Source organism: Rosa chinensis, unplaced genomic scaffold, assembly GCF_002994745.2.
Source record: "Rosa chinensis cultivar Old Blush unplaced genomic scaffold, RchiOBHm-V2 RchiOBHmChr0c23, whole genome shotgun sequence".
Classification (NCBI taxonomy): domain Eukaryota; kingdom Viridiplantae; phylum Streptophyta; class Magnoliopsida; order Rosales; family Rosaceae; genus Rosa; species Rosa chinensis.
In genome coordinates this window covers 142,004-162,303 of record NW_020126836.1, presented here as the reverse complement: position 1 = coordinate 162,303, position 20,300 = coordinate 142,004, and the positions used below count along the sequence as shown (strand labels likewise).

Genomic DNA, 20,300 nt, shown 5'->3' with positions numbered 1-20,300 from the left:
AGAAATGATTTCTTACATCCGAGACAGAATTGCTACCAAGATCAATGGCTGGAAGGCGAATTTTCTCTCTTAAGCGGGACGAGAAGTTCTTTTAAAAGCAGTTGCTTTGGCAGTTCCCACATATCCCATGTTGATTTTCCTGCTTCTGAAGACTCTCTGTAAGGCTATAAACTCTGATCTAGCAAATTTTTGGTGGGGATTCAAGGACACAAAGCCAAAAATTCATTGGAAGGCCTGGTCTAAATTGTGTGAAGCAAAGTCAAACAGTGGATTAGGCTTTCGAGAGCTCAATGCCTTCAATACACTACTAGAATTATGCTCATAGACATCACGTCATTTACATCAGTTCAGATTTCATGTGATGTAAAAAAATATTCTAACATCGGTTTCTGAAAATCTGATTTCTATTTATACAATTAATATCGTTTGTTACTGTTGACTGATGTCTATATTTTGATTTCAAAATTTTCAAAAACGCGGAAAGACTAAGTTAAAACATTTCGTACACGCGGGGAACAAAATTTTCATTCCCCCCACACATGGTCAGTTTTTCCACTTTTATCTTCACTCACTTTATTATCTTACAATCCCATCCTACTCCTCTCCCGCTATCTTTCCACGGCCACCACTGCCTCCCTCTACTTTCTCTTTCTCATTAATGGCCTCCTCCTTCTCGCCGCTCTCTCTCTCTCTCTAAAACCGTCTGTCTCTCTGTGGAATTGACGAAGATGAAGTCTATGCAGCCGCGCTACAATTTCTTACGGGAGACAATGAAGCCAAGCCTCCCCAGTCGCCACTCGCCAAACTGTAGCTCCGGCAAGCCTCCAAGGAGAATGCGCCTCTACCTTCAGATCTAACTCGTCATCCTTTTGATTCTCACAGACGGAGATTCCCAAACCCTCCCTCTTTCTATCAAGAATCGATTCACCACAATCCCTTTTTATCCCGATTCAATTTCCCTAGGTAGTGTTTGTTTGATTTTTGGTATATGGAGATGAATTCTGTTCCATTTTGTGTGGTTTCAGTTTTAGATTTTCAATTTTGAATTTTTTTGTTTGGAGTTATTGCGGAAAACAAGAAGGTATTGTGTGTTATGGGTCAAATTGGTGATTGCTATATTGGAAAGACTGACTATTTTCCTTGTGTTGCTTTGTATATCCTGAAATTTGATCCATGATATTCTTCGGTTGTTATTTGTAAATGGTGGTTTGTTTTTATTAGGGATTAGTTATTTACCATGATTTATACAGCATCAAATATTGAATTTTGAGTGTGTTCTATCTCTGTGAGGCTAGATTTTGTGTAATTTAATGATTGTAGACTGGAGGAATTAGTATTATACTTTGTAAGTCTTTTTCCTGTCGGGTACTGTTAGTATTGCATCAATCATTGATGCCTTGAATCTAAAGAATACTGGTGCCTGGATAATTTCCCGTTAACAGTCGGTGATTGAGTATTGCCTGCATATCCTTTTGCTAGAATTCTTTGTTAGTGCGTCTCATGGTGCATAATACACCCCTTCAATGGTGTTCATTAATTGGGGGATGAATATATTTTTGAAAGAGGATAACATATCACGCTTTGCAGTAGAGATTTTGGGAATGGAAAGGAAATTAGAGTCAGATAATTTGTCATCTTTTTGGTGGTCTCAATCTAGTGATAAACAGAATCATCAAGTTTTCTTATTCCTATATGAATGGACCCTTTTCTTTCTTTGGCAGTTTACAGAAGGTTTCCGGGAGCTTTAACTACCAATTGGACTACAATGAGATCAATTCATGGAACTGGTATCCCTCACATCCCCATAACTTTTCATTTTGATTTATTTGTTCATGTGTATAACTGTTCTAGTAATTTCTGTTTATCGGCAACATTCTACTCATGTGAAATCCTCACTGGTTTTTATATATGAAACTCTGGGTGTCTTTGTCTCATCATTTTTTTTTTTTTGGGGTTGAGAAAACTTGGGTATAAATACTATTTTTAAGGAGAGAATTGGAGCTTAAGGTTTTGTTTATATGTATTACACAGTTTCTTATATTGCCACACCATTATTTGTTATTACTTCGATATATGTAAGCGAGACTGAATTTATTGATGTGGCTTGTTTTTCTTCTTTGTGCCAGCATCTATGGCTGCAAGAGATTACTATGAGACAGTTGGGGTTAGCAGGAATGCAAGTGCATCAGAAATAAAGAAAGCTTATTATGGGGTAGGTTCTGCCTCACTTTTGTTTTTCTTAATTTGCATATGTATGCACAGAGTCAAGTATTATAGCATGTAGAAATTTCACTTTTAAGAGACATTTCACTATAATTATATGAAATTTAGGTATACTACAGATGGAGGTTCAAGGTTAGTGCAGCTTTAAACCTATTAGTTCAAGGTTAGCTATGTGTCCTGATATAGTGCAGTATGGTCTATTCTTATTGGAAATAATGCAAATCAGTCATGTTTAGTGGAGTTCTATTCGGACCTAGCTAAAATATTTTGAGCTGGATGTACCTATTCCATATGCAATGAATTATGAAGTAGGCTGGCTAGTCCCAATAGAGAGGGTATATATCCACACATTTCATTGTCATGAGTCTGGTCTTCTACTGTAGGAAGTTGAATCAAGTTATAGAGGAAGAGCAATAGGTATTTAGACCTATATCTCCTTCATGTTAAGTCATGCTTTTGTGCCTTTGTTTTGCAGCTCAAGTAAGTTTAGTACCTCCTTGATTTTTGTTGCTTTGGGGGTTTATATTGGGGTGTTATCTGAAATTTGAGGTGGATTTGGTTTCAAATTTTCAATGTCAAGGTGCTTTGATGTAAAAGAAGCTTCAACCTATCGTCTTTGTTCTTTGTCTTTGTATCTCCAGGCATTGCAGTTGGGACAAGACTCGGAACTTCTTCGGTCGTCTTTGAAAATCTGGAATTAGTATGCAGTAAGAAGAAGGTGTGTGATCTAGGAATGGGTTTTCGATTTTTTGCCTTTGTTTTTGTTCTAAGTTAATGTTTTTGTGATTCTTTCTTGTCAATCTCTTTGAAATCGGATTGGTGTTTGCAGAAAACAGAAGGAAGCTTGGTGTTGTTGAGTTTATTCTTCTGAGTTATAGTTCGTAAACTTGGAATTTTTTTTTATTGGGATTTATTTTCTTTGTATTTTTCTGTTGATTATCTGCTCTAAGAATAGGTAAGAGGGTTGGATTTTATTTGATCTTGAGTATCAGAGCTTTTTCCAATTTATCTATTGATAAAAGGTAGTCATGAAATATCAGTAGTTCATGGAATTTTCTTTTTCACTTGTGTATATGTGAGTTGGAAGCTAGATAAAAAAAAAATTGAACAACTTTATGAAATGTATTAGTTTGATTTGGTTTGTAATTTTTTTTTTTTATCTTGCTTTTGCAGGAACCATCTGAGAATTTCAAAGGCAAGGGTTGTGAACATCTAGGTATGGTTTCTGCAATTTTGTTGCTTTATATTAGTTTGTTTTGTGAAATTAGAAATGTACTTTTTGAATTAGCAACTAGCTAGGAAATGTTTCTGTTATCTTTGTTCTGGTGAATGAAAGAGAGTATTTAATTATACGTAAGTTGCACATAAATGGTTAAACTTGAAATGAACAATTGAGTGAAGGCTGAATTGGGTAATAATTAAAGCATGCATGAAGTGTGGGAACTTTGGTTTCTAAATTCTGATGTTACTAGTATGGCTGCAATTTGTGAGTATTCCAATTGATCATTTGATTCTAGAATGTTATGTGATTAATTATGTATTGTTTGCGTATGTCACTACTACAAAAACTGCATCACACAACGGTGGAAATCTGTTGTGTGATGTTCACCATGTCTGTCGTCTATCTCGATGTTGTGTGATAAGCACACTCACACAACGGTGAAACACCGTTATCTGAACATCATAGACACAACGCACTGCTTAAAACCGTTGCACCAATTCTGCGCATGCCAATGCCAGAAATTGGATGCGGCGCATTTTCGATGGTGATCAGACAACAGAAGTAAGTACACGCTGTTGTTGGTTAACTTCTCACACAACAGAAAAATAACACTCAGACAACAGAAGTATGTGCACTCTGTTGTTGGTTAACTTATCATACAACAGAAAAATATAGCGACTGTTGTTGGTTGTTCCTTCACACAACAGGTATCATAAGTAACTGTTGTATGTGTGAGGCTCAGTGTTGAATTCTTCACAAGTCATACAACATTTTATTTATATACCGTTATGTGATTTAACATTGGACAACTGATATGTATTCGTTCTGTTGTGTGATTTTTAATGAGACAACAAAATTTGATTGGTACCGTTGTGTGATTAAAATTGATTTTGTCGTGTGATTAACGATATATACATATTCTTACAACGTAATGTAATCGACTGTTGTTTGATTATTTTCAATTCTTTACCTGAAATATTTCCACAAAAATAATGCACAATATATAAGATTTAGGCATTCAAATACACTAATTCAACAATCTAATGTACCAAAAGAGGTAGCTTTCATATATCCATCCATTCCATAAAACCAAAGAAGAAGGCATTCTAGCTAATTACATCAAAAGAAAGCAAAAGCTAATACAACATGCAAGTTCCAAAAACATGCACATATGCTGCATGAAAGAAAGCAAAAGCTGATACAACATGTAAGTTCCAAAAACATACACATATGCTGCATGTGAATATATGTATCAGCATATATAACTGAACAAACTGCCCTCTCCTTCAACCAATTACTTGATGGCTCCTACATATATGACTTGACGACAAATTTTGCCCACTCATTCCGGATTACATCAATGTCCTCTTGGCTATACATATGCTGCATGTGAATATATGTATCAGCATATATAACTGAACAAACTGCCCTCTCCTTCAACCAATTACTTGATGGCTCCTACATATATGACTTGACGACAAATTTTGCCCACTCATTCCGGATTACATCAATGTCCTCTTGGCTATACATGTAGTTGCTTCTCCTCTCCCACTGAAACAATTTTAAGTTAACAACCCAACATTACCATACAGCTCATTCAAACACATAAAGAAACTAGCTAGATACAAATCTGCACTTAAAAATGAAAATCAGTGGCCAACCACATATTAGGTTTGAGACATCTTTTTGCATAGACTTACCTATTACTTTTTCTGTCCTCCTGTAGTAGTATGATAGTGTATGAACTAGCAGTGATGTACATATAGATAAATGTTAAAAATATTAAGATACGAGGAAGCAAGCCTTCTTAAACATTAGGAATTGCGTGCCATCGATAAATATTAAAGTTACACTTGTATAGTAAGAATGAGAATACAAAAAATGCTTTCTTCTATGACTAAAAAAAAGATGTAGTAAAATACAATATCAAAACCCATACCTTGAACTCGTGCAGAACCACAATCTGACTCTGACATTTTAAATTCATCTCTAACTTTGCCAAGCTCAATTTTCAGCTTTTCTGCAGAAGACATGTTATCTAGATGGAAATACTGCATTCAACATAGTATTTAACAGATATTAGGCACCAAACTGCTGAATATAGATCATCATTGACAATATTCCCTCATATGAGAACTATAACAACAAGTGCACGTTAAACTCTCTACAAACAGACACTTTCCAATAGATAGGATACATTATGAACATAAGAAGACCTAGAGTAACATAACTGTGTGCCACTTACACACACACACACATAATGATCAATGACTCTCTCCATTTCTATCAGGATAGTACTCAGGACCTTAAGAAAGAGCTATTCTGAAAATTCATTCCATATGCATTTATAACAATTCGACATCGTCAAAAATAGAAAACAAATATATTATAAAAATCAATAAATGTCTTCCTTTCACTTGTTAATGTTCATGAGTTTTCTACATTGAAGTTGTAATTGCGAGCAATTCCCCCAAGATAAATTCAATTTATGAATATTGTTAAAAGTCATAGGTAATGCAAAAGATAAAGGAACTCTACTTGCCTTCTCAACCAAGCCTTCCTTCGGGGGCTTCATCATATACTCAGGAGTTTGACCTATATCTATGATACGAAGCCTCTGCCCTGAAACAACAACATTAATCAATGAGTTGCAGAGGACCCCAAAATAAATTCAATAGAGCACAACATTGAAATATTTGTTCGAACTATAGTTGTAAATTACTCCACAGAGCAAGCTCCAAGTTGTTAACTAATCTTGATCCACATACTGATAAGCCATGACTTTTCTTTAATTTAGAAAAGCAAAATAAAGAAATAAAAAAAAAAAATCTAGCCATTGTTGAGAGAAAATTGCACACAGTAAGCGTAAATGTCACCCAACATAATTTCACTCGTATTCATTTAGTGAATAGAGTTTTTATTATTTCGGGTTCGACTCATTCAAGACAGAATGTGTCTCTTAATTACAATCCCTTGTTACAGGGAAACACCCTTTGATTCCATTTATGAAGAAACCAATTGATGAGATGTGTGTTTGTTTGTTTTTGCGGCTGCACCCGGACATTTGAATGGGTTGCCTACGTACCCTTGGAGAGGGATCAAGCCACTCGTAGTTCAAGAGTTCCAATGAGTGAATGACTCATTGGAGGGCTTTGATTTTGGAATGAGAGTAGTGTTTGGGACGAATTTGGTTTAAATGGACCAGAGATTCGATTTTGTGTTTAGGACGTGGTTGCATCTAGATAAATTTGGTTCTAGATTGCCTACATACCCTTTGCGGGATCAAACCACATGTAGTTCCGGCATTTGAGATTTAAATGGGTAGATGACCTATTTATTTTGAATTTGTGTTTGGGAGAGGATTTAAAGCCCTTGAATTTGGTTCGGACTTTATTTGTGTGATTTGGAATGGATTTGATTTTTTGTGCTATTGGGAGAATTTGACTGGAGTCAGTGATTCATTTGGGACTGGTTGAATTTGATTGGTGGAGTCAGGGATTCTGTTTGGAGTTGTGGTTGCATCTAGTGGGTCGCTAGACTGCCTACATACCCTGTGAAGGGATCAAACCACTGTAGTTCATCAGAATGAATTTTCGGTTTTGTACCGACTTTGGGTTTGACGGATGTGTATATTCTGAACCCATCAAATAGTTTTTTGAGTGAGCACCCAATTTGGTAGAGTGTCCGCCAATTTTGATTTGGACACTCATCTTGCCGAGCTGGGCAATGGGCTTATGACTCTTCGCCGGAACCATAGTTATTTGCTTCAAGTGAGTAATTGTTTTTGGACACCCATCATGTCGAGATGTGCAATGGACTTTTGCCGTATTTCACTTGTCGCCGAATCATACAATGAAACCAGAATAATTGATTTAGACACCCGTCTTTAACTAGCTCTAAAATGGGCTTGCTTCCCATTTTTTTTGTAGGAGGCCTGGCTGAGACCGCACCAATTTTCGGGGGAGAACCAACTCGTTTTTAAAGCCAATTATCCCTTGTCTTGCTTTTCATTTTTGTTTTTGACAATTATCCTTTGAAAGAGGCTTGAAATATAAACTATGAACCACATGCTACTGATCATTTCGTTGGTTCCACTATGTGAACCACATGTTTAATCAAGCTTTAATTAGCCACCTATTTAATTGCCTTTTCAATCAATACAAGTAGAACTGGAGGTGTGTCACGTTGCTAGTCAAGGCTGCTTTATGATCATTGCCATGCGTTTGTGAAGGCTGTGGGTGAGTAGACTTAGGACGGTGACTTTGACATATATGCTTCTTTGTCTTCTTACTGATCACATCACCGCCTCAAAAGATCTTTCAATTAAAACTTGCCATCTTTTGTCATACAGCAAGTTCTAGTTTAGATGCACCACCGCTTCAATTACACAATTAAGTTTGTCATATTTTGTCCTTTTTTTTATCAAGTCACCGGTTCAAGAAAGAAAGTTCTCTTTAATTGGTTTCAAGACCTTCTGTCATTTGTATGCAGGAACCGTTCTTTAAAAGACTTTGACCCGCTTCGCTCTTGTCCACCACGTAGCTTTCAGGTGGTCTCAAGATTGATTGTACGAGAACAATCCTCGATGCATGCTGGGGTAACCCACAAGAAGGTAGCACAATGAATTTTCCAATGCTATCTATGACCGTTTTCACCACTTGAACTTGATCGAACAACTTTATATTTGTGATGCTCCTGCAATTATGTGCTTGCCGTAAGCATCAGATAGTTTGCACTCCTCCACTTTGTGTTTCTGCAGTTTAGCTATCTCATGTGAACATGCTGCTGACTTTTGATTGAAGGTGAGCTAAACCGAACACTCTGCAGTCTTGCGGCTGGAGGTAGGCACCCTTCTGTGGAGAGACGACCACTTTACTTTCAGGGGCACCATTCTGGTGACGACTTCGCTGCAGGTGAAGTAACTTCTTACATCTGGCGTTGCACAAAGATCCCTCCGGAGCAGTTTCTTTGCTTTGTGAGTCGAAGCATGATTAATTTGTACTTGGCGTGAACCGGCAGCCCCAGGTTTCACTTGACACTCATCTTTGCCACCCATATGCAGGACGCACCGCGATACAGGCATCAAAAACGAGTGCAGTGAAACCCCCTTGAGTTGGACCTTGCTTTCGCCACCTATACGCAGGACGCACCGCAATATAGGCATCGAAAGAAGGTCGAGAATACACGGGTGAGCCTCTTCCCTTGCCGAAATATCTTTTCCTCCTCCATCTCTGTGAACGTGCTTTTTTTCTTGGTCTCTTTAAACCTGCACTGTTTGTTAACACAAAGGCAAATGGAGGTGTTTTGTTTTCTGATTTTGGTGGGCAACAATGAGGGATTTGAGGCTTTGTGAGTTGTGATGGTGTTGTTGGCATATTTGGCCGGAGTGGTTTGTTTTCGGAGCTGTTTAAGAAGGATTACAGAGCCCACATGGAAATAGGCAGAGGCAAGTCTTTCTGCACTCATGGAGATATTAGCAACGAGCAAGGAAGACCTTGAAGAAACGACCAGCAGGATACCTGAATATGAAGCTCTCCTGTCGTCGGGTTGTCGTCTCCAGGTAACTAGAACTCTTTACTCTCTCTTCCTCTTGAACGCTGCCTTCCTTTGATGCACAAAACTTGACTCACTCTTTTCTCTATTTCTCTCCGTCTCCCCCCTTTGTTGCATGTAAAGAGCTCTTTAAATAGGCACGTAGAAGAATAAGAGATCATGCAGGTTAACCCTGATTTTAAATTCGAAATGATCTTCAGATGATGATAACCACTCCCGCATTCAAACTTGCAACCGTGGGAATTATCCGCAACTTCCAGTATGGGATTTGAATTTGAAAACTTGATACAAAATGAGTCATCTGATTGCTACCAGTTCAAATGATATCAAGTCGTGACTTTTGTTATCCTCATTGGATGGATGATTTGAATATTCTTGACTTGGTCTTGAATACAATCCACGTGATGCATGCATGATCTTCCTTTTCTTGTTTTATTTGAACTTTGAAGACAACTAGGACTCTACCTTCTTTGGCCATAGCAAACTTGTACAATTATCTGCTTTGGAGATAATTAAGCTAAAAATACTGGACTCACTTTTGCATCGAACCAAAAATTTTTATTTTGGGTTTGTGAAATTTTCGGTCTCAACAGTTGCCCCCTCAAGCGTCGTGCGTGAAAAGCTTTGCGCGTACGAGGCTTGACAACTTTTTTCAGTGAAGGAAAGCCGGAGCCTAGACATATGATATCTTCACTGTAAGTTACCTGTCCCATATTTGTAATTTTTCCGCCAACTGTAGTTTATACTCGTACAAGGAGTCTCAGAGGTGCAAGGCTTTGTGCCATGATCACATCCCGTTGGTAGAGACAATGTGGTTTTGAAGATTTTGTGGCTGGATCTAGAATTTGAGACTAGACTGCCTACGTACCCATTAAGGGATCAAGCCGTACGTAGTTCCCATGAAGGATTTTTTTTTTTTTAGCCTTAATTTTTTATGCTTGAACTACCCTCTATGGGGTTTTTGCTCAACAGGCACATATAATTTTTTTTTTTCCCGCTCAAATTTTTGCCTGGACTGCCCTTTCGGGTTTTCAATCCAGTGAGCTTCCTTCAGTTTTTTTTTTTTTTTGAAGCACCTTTCGAGAGACAAATAAAATCGCAGACAAATTTCGATTTTACTTTGCTGACGATGTCTCCACCTCAATTTCCTTGTTGTTGACCATTTCTTGGATTATGTTCTTCAAAACGAAGCAATCCTTCGTTGGATGACTAACAATTCGATGGTACTGGCAATATCTGGGGTCGTTGGTCTTGTTGACACTCTGTCGTTTTGGTTCAGGAAGCTCGATAGCTTGTGCTTTGTTGAGCTCACTGAAAATTTGTTCGACATTATCATCATTGAGAGAGTATTTGACTTCTTTCCTTTCTTTGAGAGTGAACTTTCTAGACCCTTCTTTTCCTTTGCATTTGTTCGACTTGGTGTCAGTTTCGACAAAGGTTGCCAGTGACTCATCTGTATTGTCGACTCTATGATCTTTAAAGGATGCCCTCTGTGTCATAATCTTCTTACGGGCAACTTGTCTTTCGACATTGCTAGCTTTTGAGACTAGCGCTTCGAATGTTTGAGGTTCTGCGGTGCTGACAAAAGTTGCTATATGTGGCAAGAGATTGTTTGAGCACATTTGTACCGCCGAAAGCTCCGTTAATTTTTCCGAGCATTGGAGGTTTAAACTCCTCCATCTGGATATGAATTCATTGATGCTTTCATCAGACTCCTGTTTAGTGTCAGCCAAGTCGATAATCGAGACTTTCTTTTTGGAGCTGACAAATTGTGCCAAAAATGCTCTTTGCATATCGTCCCATGTGAGGATAGAACCTGGTTGTAATTGACTGTACCAAGTAAAAGCTGCTCCTTTTAGAGATTGAACAAATTGCCTTACCAACAGTGCATCTAACTGCGATGTTTCCCCGCAGGCTGAGAAGAAATGAGCCAAATGTTCATGCGGAGAGCCATCTACTCCATCGAACTTGTCAAAAGTTGGCCTCTGATAGCCCTTAGGGAACGGTAATGCATCATAATGAGCAAGGTAGGGTTTCAAGTACCCAGAGAACTATGGATTTGAGGTCGTGTATACTTCACGGATTCCTTCTGCAATTAGTGTCTTTATGTCTTCAAGACTTGCGATTGCAGAACCATGCCCTCCTATTTTCTTTTCACGATCACCTTTTTCATCATTTTTGTGATTGTCAATGTTAGCCATAGCGGCTAACTGAGAAGTCAGTGCTGCTATTTGAGCATCTTTTTCTGCTAGCATCATCTTCATTTCTTCTAGCTGCTCTTCTATCGTCGATGCGTTTGTGACCATAACTGACATGGTCTCAGGCTTTGTGCCGTTATTTGTCTTAAACATTTCTTGAGTATTTGGACTAACAACAGGGACCATATATGGTCTTGATTCTGCTGAAGAGTCCCGGAAGGCCCCCTGTGGTACATTATCTTGAAATGCCCCCTGTGATCTATTTGCTTGAAATGTCCCCACTGGTATACGTGCTTTCTTGGACTTTCCAGTTGTAGAGGCTATTTTGTTGACCCCAGATAGACTCCATTGGTGGTGCACTTTAACAACTTTGTCCTTCCGGCCAGATGAGCTGTCAGAGGTTGAGGTGAACTTGACTATCTGAGGTTCGGAAGCTATGTTAGCTGTCGGTGATTGCAGATATACTTGTTGTGGGGACTTGAGGGATCGGGCTTCGGGCCTTGTTGGAACCTCATGTGGTGTAACGACCAAAGTGATTGGAATAGAACCAATCATTATCTGAGTTGTGGTGGGGACATGATTGAGCTTTAGGATGTCACTTGTGATTAGAGCTTGATCGATGATGCATGAAACACGATGATCAGCTCGTCCTACATCTCTAGCCTTTGACTCAGTAGCTTTGAGCTCTTAGATGTTCATTTTCACTTGTGGTGCCATATTGTATCCTGTGGCAAACAAGTAACAAATATGATTAGTTATAAATGGAGATGAAAAGGAGAATGAGTTCCACTGGGCGTGCCAAAATTTATGTTGAGAGAAAATTGCACACAGTAAGCGTAAATGTCACCCAACATAATTTCACTCGTATTCATTTAGTGAATAGAGTTTTTATTATTTCGGGTTCGACCCATTCAAGACAGAATGTGTCTCTTAATTACAATCCCTTGTTACAGGGAAACACCCTTTGATTCCATTTATGAAGAAACCAATTGATGAGATGTGTGTTTGTTTGTTTTTGCGGCTGCACCCGGACATTTGAATGGGTTGCCTACGTACCCTTGGAGAGGGATCAAGCCACTCGTAGTTCAAGAGTTCCAATGAGTGAATGACTCATTGGAGGGCTTTGATTTTGGAATGAGAGTAGTGTTTGGGACGAATTTGGTTTAAATGGACCAGAGATTCGATTTTGTGTTTAGGACGTGGATGCATCTAGATAAATTTGGTTCTAGATTGCCTACATACCCTTTGCGGGATCAAACCACATGTAGTTCCGGCATTTGAGATTTAAATGGGTAGATGACCTATTTATTTTGAATTTGTGTTTGGGAGAGGATTTAAAGCCCTTGAATTTGGTTCGGACTTTATTTGTGTGATTTGGAATGGATTTGATTTTTTGTGCTATTGGGAGAATTTGACTGGAGTCAGTGATTCATTTGGGACTGGTTGAATTTGACTGGTGGAGTCAGGGATTCTGTTTGGAGTTGTGGTTGCATCTAGTGGGTCGCTAGACTGCCTACATACCCTGTGAAGGGATCAAACCACTGTAGTTCATCAGAATGAATTTTCGGTTTTGTACCGACTTTGGGTTTGACGGATGTGTATATTCTGAACCCATCAAATAGAGTTTTTTGAGTGAGCACCCAATTTGGTAGAGTGTCCGCCAATTTTGATTTGGACACTCATCTTGCCGAGCTGGGCAATGGGCTTATGACTCTTCGCCGGAACCATAGTTATTTGCTTCAAGTGAGTAATTGTTTTTGGACACCCATCATGTCGAGATGTGCAATGGACTTTTGCCGTATTTCACTTGTCGCCGAATCATACAATGAAACCAGAATAATTGATTTAGACACCCGTCTTTAACTAGCTCTAAAATGGGCTTGCTTCCCATTTTTTTTGTAGGAGGCCTGGCTGAGACCGCACCAATTTTCAGGGGAGAACCAACTCGTTTTTAAAGCCAATTATCCCTTGTCTTGCTTTTCATTTTTGTTTTTGACAATTATCCTTTGAAAGAGGCTTGAAATATAAACTATGAACCACATGCTACTGATCATTTCGTTGGTTCCACTATGTGAACCACATGTTTAATCAAGCTTTAATTAGCCACCTATTTAATTGCCTTTTCAATCAATACAAGTAGAACTGGAGGTGTGTCACGTTGCTAGTCAAGGCTGCTTTATGATCATTGCCATGCGTTTGTGAAGGCTGTGGGTGAGTAGACTTAGGACGGTGACTTTGACATATATGCTTCTTTGTCTTCTTACTGATCACATCACCGCCTCAAAAGATCTTTTAATTAAAACTTGCCATCTTTTGTCATACAGCAAGTTCTAGTTTAGATGCACCACCGCTTCAATTACACAATTAAGTTTGTCATATTTTGTCCTTTTTTTTATCAAGTCACCGGTTCAAGAAAGAAAGTTCTCTTTAATTGGTTTCAAGACCTTCTGTCATTTGTATGCAGGAACCGTTCTTTAAAAGACTTTGACCCGCTTCGCTCTTGTCCACCACGTAGCTTTCAGGTGGTCTCAAGATTGATTGTACGAGAACAATCCTCGATGCATGCTGGGGTAACCCACAAGAAGGTAGCACAATGAATTTTCCAATGCTATCTATGACCGTTTTCATCACTTGAACTTGATCGAACAACTTTACATTTGTGATGCTCCTGCAATTATGTGCTTGCCGTAAGCATCAGATAGTTTGCACTCCTCCACTTTGTGTTTCTGCAGTTTAGCTATCTCATGTGAACATGCTGCTGACTTTTGATTGAAGGTGAGCTAAACCGAACACTCTGCAGTCTTGCGGCCAGGTAGGCACCCTTCTGTGGAGAGACGACCACTTTACTTTCAGGGGCACCATTCTGGTGACGACTTCGCTGCAGGTGAAGTAACTTCTTACATCTGGCGCTGCACAAAGATCCCTCCGGAGCAGTTTCTTTGCTTTGTGAGTCGAAGCATGATTAATTTGTACTTGGCGTGAACCGGCAGCCCCAGGTTTCACTTGACACTCATCTTTGCCACCCATATGCAGGACGCACCGCGATACAGGCATCAAAAACAAGTGCAGTGAAACCCCCTTGAGTTGGACCTTGCTTTCGCCACCTATACGCAGGTCGCACCGCAATATAGGCATCGAAAGAAGGTCGAGAATACACGGGTGAGCCTCTTCCCTTGCCGAAATATCTTTTCCTCCTCCATCTCTGTGAACGTGCTTTTTTTCTTGGTCTCTTTAAACCTGCACTGTTTGTTAACACAAAGGCAAATGGAGGTGTTTTGTTTTCTGATTTTGGTGGGCAACAATGAGGGATTTGAGGCTTTGTGAGTTGTGATGGTGTTGTTGGCATATTTGGCCGGAGTGGTTTGTTTTCGGAGCTGTTTAAGAAGGATTACAGAGCCCACATGGAAATAGGCAGAGGCAAGTCTTTCTGCACTCATGGAGATATTAGCAACGAGCAAGGAAGACCTTGAAGAAACGACCAGCAGGATACCTGAATATGAAGCTCTCCTGTCGTCGGGTTGTCGTCTCCAGGTAACTAGAACTCTTTACTCTCTCTTCCTCTTGAACGCTGCCTTCCTTTGATGCACAAAACTTGACTCACTCTTTTCTCTATTTCTCTCCGTCTCCCCCTTTGTTGCATGTAAAGAGCTCTTTAAATAGGCACGTAGAAGAATAAGAGATCATGCAGGTTAACCCTAATTTTAAATTCGAAATGATCTTCAGATGATGATAACCACTCCCACATTCAAACTTGCAACCGTGGGAATTATCCACAACTTCCAGTATGGGATTTGAATTTGAAAACTTGATACAAAATGAGTCATCTGATTGCTACCACTTCAAATGATATCAAGTCGTGACTTTTGTTATCCTCATTGGATGGATGATTTGAATATTCTTGACTTGGTCTTGAATACAATCCACGTGATGCATGCATGATCTTCCTTTTCTTGTTTTATTTGAACTTTGAAGACAACTAGGACTCTACCTTCTTTGGCCATAGCAAACTTGTACAATTATCTGCTTTGGAGATAATTAAGCTAAAAATACTGGACTCTCACTTTTGCATCGAACCAAAAATTTTTATTTTGGGTTTGTGAAATTTTCGGTCTCAACGGCCATGATCTAGAACTTAGAACTGGGGCAAGTTTCTTTAGACACCTAGAATATATTGTCAATATTAACTGAATTGGGTATGGGAACGATTATGTTTCTGCTGATAAACAATTCTTTCTAAGCCTTACAAAATAAACCAGTCTACTTGTGTAAAAACAAACTATTAAACTTAACATCAACCCCAATCAAAACAGCAAAAAATGGCTTACTCACTCAAAGTTTTCCTATGCTTCTCCTCTTCTTGAGATATCTTGATGATCTCCAAGCTGTGCCTGAAGTCCTCATACACTCCCCCAACCCGAGACTCAGACTCATTCTCTTTCATCATCCTCAACTTGACCAACCTCTCACTCAACTCCCCCAATGATAATTAAAACACCTCATTATTTCTACCATAATAAACGCTGAGCATTAACTAGTGGCTCTTGTTTAACTTCAGTAATTTCTAATGCAAGACTTGAGGTTCACAGCTCTGCCCTCTAATTAGGGATAAAGCTTCAAGTACTAAACCGGGACCAAACTTAAGAAGAAAAAACAAGGAATTAAAGTTTGATGGCCAAAGAACCCAGATGGGAATTCCTGCATATAAATCTTTTCTTGTGTACTTCTGCATCTACAATATGTACATATTATATATACAACTATATGAGTGTGTGTGTGTCTCTAAATTAACAAAGTCCAAGTTCACAGGAAAAAGAAATGCATACTGCTATTAACACTTTACTAGCTTCTTGTAACTCATCATTGCTCTGGCGCTCTTTGGTGATCAGAGTTTGATTCAGTATTTCCAAATGCTCAAGCTCTTTAACTTTTTCCCCCAATTCTTGATTCATGTCTTCAATCTTCTTTTTAACGCCTTCATCATCTTCATCCCCAAGATGCTTCATCACCTCTAATTTACCATTTAATTCTTCAATTTCCATTTCTACCTTCTGTTTGTCATTCAATTTCTTTTCTAACTGAAGTATTTTATGCAAGGCATCCTCTTTTCCCCTCTGAAAATAAAAGAGTCCTAGTCAGTGAAAACCAAGCATACCATAATTCTTAAGTAATTTCTACAATTTCTGGTCAGCCTGCAGTCGATACCTTTTGCTCTTCAACCAGCCTCAAGACACTCTCATCCGCCTTTTTCTGCTCCACAAAAGCCAATTGAAGTATGTAAAGCTTTTTCTTCAACAATCTCTCTTCTGTATGTAAAGCTTTGAGATTTCCCTATAATCAACAAACCCAGTAAACAAAACATAGCATAGGCAGTAAGCCAGTCAAGCTGCAATTCAATTAATCAAAACATTCAATTCCCATTCAGTCATTCACAGAGGCTAAAACAAGCTGCAATTCAATTAATCAAAGCATTCAATTCCCATTTAGTCATTCACAGAGGCCAAAACCAGCTGCAATTCAATTAATCAAAACATTCAATTCCCAAAACAGAGGCCAAATATCATTATCTCAAAACAATACAGTAACTTAGTAAGCAAAGTCCAACACAGCTCCAAGCCTCCAACAATCATGAATCAGAAACACCAAAATCCAAAACTTGAGAACGAGATACACAAGTACAAAACATTCACAGTTTGATACTTTGAGACAATGACTCAATGCCCAGCATTCCAGCAACTTAACAAGACTCACAATGTATTGCAGAATCACCGAGCTTGAACTCCTTGAAGCCTTGAACCCAGAAATCGAACCCAGAAAGCCCTGAAAAGTGTGAACCCAGAAATTGTGAAATTGAAACAATGAGACCCAGAAATTCGATTGAAAGTTTGAAAAATTGAAAGACAAAAACCCATAAATCGAACCAAAGTTTGCTGCTTGAGGAGTGGCTTGACAGCTTGAGGAGGAGTCGAAGAAGCAAACCAAGAGTGAATGAGTGATGACTGGAAAGTGAAAACCCAGAATGAGTTCATGAGATTGTGAGAATCATGATTCCGAATTCGATTGAATCATTCAAAACCCAGAAATTCAACTTACCAGAAATTCGTTGTCACCGGGGACTCCGACAGTCGGAGAGAGGTTGAGCCGCTGAGAGCCTGAGAATCATGCAGCCGGACCGCAGAGAGAGGGAGAGACTGAGACTCTGAGTCTTTGAGAGAAAGAGATTGAGAGAGGGCGACTCCAATTTTGGTTCAAAACATGAAAACGGCGACTTCGTTCATGATAGGGTTCTGTCTTCGATTCTTCTATTTGGGAATTGGGATAAATTGGCTTCAGTCTAGAAAAAAAAGGCAAGAACCCGATATCTAGGTTTTGAGAGAGATTGAGAGTGATTGAGAGTGTTTTGACTCAGGCTAGAAAGTTTTGATAATGATTTAGAGTTCTGATAGTGATCGAGAGGGAAAGAAGGTTTCTGGGTTCTTTTCTTTTCTTTCTCTCGACAGATAGCTAGGTTTGGCGAGAATATTTGTCTAGGTTTGGTAAGACTTGAGTACTTCAATAAATTGTCAAAGAAGAGTTAAGTTCGTCATACAACAGATAATTAAACAACTGTCGTAGGAGAGTATACAATGTCAAAGTAGGGAGGGAAATTTGGCTGCCTTGCTAGGTTTGGGGGAAGCAATTCAAATAGATTTGAGCCTTCACACAACAGAATGCCCACAATCTGTTGTGCCATTTTTTATATCACACACTTCATATACCTAGTAGAAGGTGTCAAATTTTTACAACATTGCCGCCCACTCAAAATTTGGCGCAGAATTTGGCACCCCGTTCTAGTCCTACAACAGAAACAACTACACCGTTGTAGCATGCAGAATTCTTACAACAGATGAAACAAAATTATGTTGTGTGATTAAATTGGTGAACTTGTCTTGGGAGGGGATTTTGAGTTCAGTGATGGCGAGATATCTGCCGCTAAATTTTGTGTCATTTAGACAACAGAACATGCATAATTGTGTTGTGTGATAGAACTCTGAAGAAAAAGTCATCAATTTGGTACCATTCCTACAACAGAACTTGATTAACACCGTTGTACAATTAAGTTCACGTTATCAGACGACAGTAAACTTTTAATCTCTTGTCTGATGGGTGTTGTGTGATGCAGTTTTTGTAGTAATGTGTGTTGATATTTGAATAGCTTTTGTAAAAATCTTAGATTAAAGTATTTTTAAATGGGTGGATAACCGTGCAAAGCTAGGAACATCGTCCACCAATAGAGGAGGAACAATTAGAAATGGAGGTTTCTTTCACTGGTTTGGTGTGGTCTATATGAAAGAACTTGTATACTCGAAAAGATTGGGGGGACTATAACAAAATTGAAGAAAGGGGCTGGTCTGATGTATCTTGGTTTTACTTAATGGTAGGTTGAATTGGCTTTTTTTTTTTTTTTTTTTCAAGCTGGAGCAAGTCAGTGCCCCGATGAATCCTGAATACTTTATGCTGAATATGAATGAAGTATATAGGCAATGCATAGGATGAAGAAGAAGATTAATGATTCTGTAGCTTTCCTCTCTCTCTCTCTCTCTCTCTCTCACTTCATATTGTTTATCATTGTGTACCAAATGTTGTGTAGTATCTTTGTGAGAAAGAACACGTGGAAGGTGGCATGCCATTTACTCACTCACTCTCAAAGCTGAGTTTCTATAATGTTTATAACGTTCTTGACTAACTAGCGCTTAGGTTTATCTCGTCTTGGCGGTAGAACCACTAGCTATTGCATATCAGTTGGTCTTATAACTATAAATTTGTTATGATGAAAGGGACATCCTTGTTGTGGAAACTTTTTGGGGGTTTCTGATTTTTTCAAATACTTTGATGGTGGTGTTATTTTGTGAATCAGAAGAAAACATTTGTGATGTGGGAGGACCATCGAGTACTCGTGTTTTCTTTGCTCTGCTTAATCATGTTTTCTACAATCATTTCTTGCAGCTTGCTCTCCTAAAGATGCAAAAATGTATATGCGCGGGGATCATGTGGCATTAGGACAGGGGTGCCAATCTAGTTTCTCAACTCAACTTCCAGGCAATACTTCTTTTTGTTACTAAATTCATGATTTCAGTTTGACTGAGTTAATTTATATCATTGCCTATCATCTGTTCAGAATGTTAAAGTGTTGCATAGAGACACCATATTGGCTTTTCAAATCTCTTAATTATATCTTAGCATAATTTTTGTTACTATTTTGATTCATCCTTCAATATTGATTTCAGCTGAGCTTTGTTTTCTTTAGAATTGGACATCCCAAGACTTTCTCCAACTTGACATTCCAGCTGAGCTTTGTTTTCTTTAGAATTGGACATTCCAACTTGACGAGGTGCGCATTGAGGTGACCGACTCTTTTCAGACTTTGCTATAGATGCTGACTAGCAAAGTGATTTTGAGTAAGGCTAGCTAGATTTTTTGTGAACCATTTGGAAGTAGTTGTACTGTTGCAGCAACTGTGAACAAAACTACATGTACACTTATTACAATGATATGTTTTAGGCTACCCTTGAAGTAGGTTAGGTTCTTTTTGCCTATTTTTTGAACTATTAACATTTTTCATGTTGGATACAAATTAATGCAATGCCCCATATTCAAATTATTTGAGATTTCATGTTGTCAAATGTGGATTAGATAGATGCATTGTAGCAGCAATTACAAAGTTAGTGGACATCATGCTCATGTAAAGGACATGATGTATATACGTTTATTTCAAATCAGTATTAAACTACAAAAACGATGTCATTAAAGAGATGATACATCAGATTGGAAACAAAAATTGATTTCTCTTTATTCAGTGCACATCGACTTATTAAGTAAGAAACGATATAACACAATTCAATGGACATCGACTTATGAAGTAAGAAAAGATGTAAAACAACGCAATGGACATTTACTTTTTAAGTAAGAAACGATGTAAAACAAATCAATGGACATCGATTTATTAAATGAAAAACGATGTCTAGTATAAGTATGAACATCGGTGTCAACTTCAAAAACTGTTGTTTAATAGAAAAATGGACATCACTTTGTAAAAGGAAACGATGTTTAACAGAATAATGAACATC

General features: G+C 38.5%; 2 long non-coding RNA genes across 11 annotated transcripts; one reads left to right on the top strand and one right to left on the bottom strand.

Moving 5' to 3' along the window:
• The first annotated feature begins 575 nt into the window (after positions 1-575).
• LOC112181318 lies at positions 576-19,834 on the top strand. 10 transcript variants are annotated; one of them, XR_002928784.2, is made up of 13 exons: positions 576-963; positions 1,722-1,787; positions 2,127-2,212; positions 2,865-2,941; positions 3,397-3,439; positions 7,937-8,057; positions 8,248-8,420; positions 8,508-9,005; positions 10,913-11,025; positions 13,661-13,781; positions 13,972-14,142; positions 14,230-14,727; positions 19,180-19,834. It is a non-coding gene; the product is annotated as an uncharacterized LOC112181318 (long non-coding RNA). The 10 variants fall into 10 exon arrangements; XR_005804293.1 differs by lacking the exon at positions 10,913-11,025 and having other exon boundaries at positions 577-963; positions 8,248-8,358; positions 8,508-8,633; positions 8,735-9,005; XR_002928783.2 differs by lacking the exon at positions 10,913-11,025 and having other exon boundaries at positions 578-963; positions 8,508-8,633; positions 8,735-9,005.
• LOC112181319 lies at positions 16,886-17,403 on the bottom strand. The gene is made up of 3 exons (XR_002928789.2): positions 17,287-17,403; positions 17,115-17,192; positions 16,886-17,013 (listed from the first exon to the last, which is right to left on the bottom strand). It is a non-coding gene; the product is annotated as an uncharacterized LOC112181319 (long non-coding RNA).
• Positions 19,835-20,300: the final 466 nt, after the last annotated feature.